The sequence below is a fragment of the Aplysia californica genome, unplaced genomic scaffold (assembly GCF_000002075.1).
Source record: "Aplysia californica isolate F4 #8 unplaced genomic scaffold, AplCal3.0 scaffold00637, whole genome shotgun sequence".
NCBI lineage: Eukaryota > Metazoa > Mollusca > Gastropoda > Aplysiida > Aplysiidae > Aplysia > Aplysia californica.
The window spans coordinates 410,954-413,575 of record NW_004797907.1 but is presented as its reverse complement, the minus strand read 5'-3'; positions in this window follow the sequence as shown (position 1 = coordinate 413,575).

Genomic DNA, 2,622 nt, shown 5'->3' with positions numbered 1-2,622 from the left:
TCAGGACTTGACACACATCCTCACCAGCTTCTGAACTCACGAAGGCAGAAGACACACGTCGAAGGAAAATATCCGTAACGTTAGGGTAAGCAAACTGTAGGAACAGAAGGTTTCAAATCTTTACCGTGACATTAAACGAAACAAAGAGTACTTTAGTTTCACGTCCACGTCTTAATCACAAGAAGAAACTTAGATGAAATTTAGCATTTGCCTCCGATATGACTCAACTGATTGATAGAAAAGCTTTAAAGTTTTTATTTTTAAAAATTAATATACCCACGTTTTAGAATCATCATCCAGTGCCAGAACTGCGACAGACATCGCGATCATGGTTCTCCATTCATTCCTTTGCTCGGATGTTCTGAAAAAGCTACGTTTCCCTGATCTTTCCCTGTTACCCACTACGTTTTAGAATGCGACTGTGTTATTCCCTTATAAGAATAAAAAAAAAAAGTAAAGTAAACTTGTTCCCGCTTCCGATCCGGACATTGGGGATTGCCTTGTCAGTGAGACAACTTCCTGGGCCTTCGGCATATTGTGGTAGGGTGGCCAGTTCCTTTCCACGCCGCCTTTACTTCCCCAACTCGAAGTCAGGTACCCATTACTGCTGAATGGGAAGGAGAGGGCGAAAGAAAGAATGAAACCGTAAGTAAAATCAATGTCCTGTTTTGACAACTGTGTCACCTGTGATATAACTGTACCCTTTATTTTCTCCCAGAAAACCTGACTCCTTCTAGTATCCCGCGCACCGACAGACCATGGTGTTGCTTGATCAAGGCGGGGCGCTGATCGTCCTCGTGTTCTCTTGCCTGCTGCTCCAGGCTGCCCAGGCAGAGGTTTACAACCACCACTCTCACGAGGTCTACGGAGATTACAGCCACAGCCACAGCAACAGTCATAGCCACAAGAACGAGCACGTCCACTATCAGCACGGCCCACCACCAGGCAGTACCAGCAGTGGTGGAGGGATAGGACTCACCTCCCTCCTCCTCTTCCTTCCTTTCATCATGCAACTGTTTGGAGGAGGAGCAGCCGCCGCCCCCGCCGCTGCTGCCCCCGCCCCCGCCCCCGCTCCCCCAGGTTAACGTCACAACTACGTCATCACTCGTCATTATACGAGCGACCAGTCTGGACTCATTACATTGCTTTCTTTACTCACCAGGAAAGCCATGATAATGTTGGTTATTGTTGTTGTTGTTGGGGTTTTTTATATGGGTGTATAAGATTGATATGACGGTCCAATTTATGACAGATACCAGACTTCAAATGTGATGGGATCGAGAAGAAGAAGAATGTTGTTTGTTGTTATTTTAAAGGTTTTTTATGGGTGTATAAGATTGATAGGACAGTTTGCCCTGTGAGGAAATGGAGATATGTATGTGTTTGGAACGTGAGTGAAATAATAAAACTTTTGTTGACAAAAAATATGATGTTGATATTTTCATATTTATGTTTTGTAATTGTTTGTTTGCTCTAATAAGTGAAGTGAAACCAATCAGCTCATGAACGTCCATTTACAGGTGGCAAAAAGCAAAACAGACTGGCAGAAACATCACGCACTGTCTCTACAAAAAGAAGACCCATTTAAAGGATAAAAAACTCAGTCATTAGTGCACAATTTTTTTTAAGATAGAAGAAATAAAATTCAACCAAAGGAACATCAAGTTTGAAAATTAAAAAGTTTTATTTCTGTTTTTGAGAAATATCAAATAAAAAGAAAATTCAACAAACATTGGGTTATACGCAAAAATCCACTGCTTTAAAGCATATAGCTAGAGGGAAATGATCGGCACGAGCTGATGTCAGGAAAACGACAATAGAACCAGGACAGTCACATCAGATGGATGTCTCACTGTGCTGAGAAAGTTGGGAAGAAGTTTGGGGAGGATGTGAATTTTGTAAAAGTCTTGTCCAAGTGCGATGGATCCACACTCCAAATGTCTTTTTTTAGTTTAGTTTTTAGTAGAGGTTTTATGGCGCTCGCAACTGCATAAGGTCATATGAGCGCCAGAAGATTAGAGGTGTTACAAGAGAGTAACAAACATAAAAAAGAAGAAGGGGAGATAAGGACAATAGCAGATGTTTGATAGGAAAGAAGAAGCAAACCACATCAGAGCACCCGCCGACCACCCGTGGCACTTGTGTGGTTGCAAGAAATGTTTGGGGAACGCCTTATAAGCTGGAAATGTTACAAATAATGTATGCTCGCCACATTCCATCCAAACTTGAGCTCTTTATTCATTACCTTTGGAAGTTTTTTTTTTGGGGGGGTCAGACAAGATTCAATGGCAACAAGCCACAAACGATCGCACAGTTGAAACTCCAAGGTTGAACAGGACGTCCAAATATTCCAAGACATGCCACGGGGTCGTTCAAAAAGTCCAGTGGTGTATTGAGGCTTGAGTGGAGGGAAAGGGTCAACACCTGGAGATTTACGTAGCCGTCACCTCCCAATGTTTATTTGGCGGTATTGTTTCTGTATAAATCTGTTCTTCAAGGCACAAATAGTGACTATTTGATATAGAACAGTATCGCTGATTTTTTCAGAAGTTGCAAAGTTTTGTGTTTCACCCAGTTTTTGGTTACATTATTAGAATCCTGATATTCCCAAGTATTATGGAA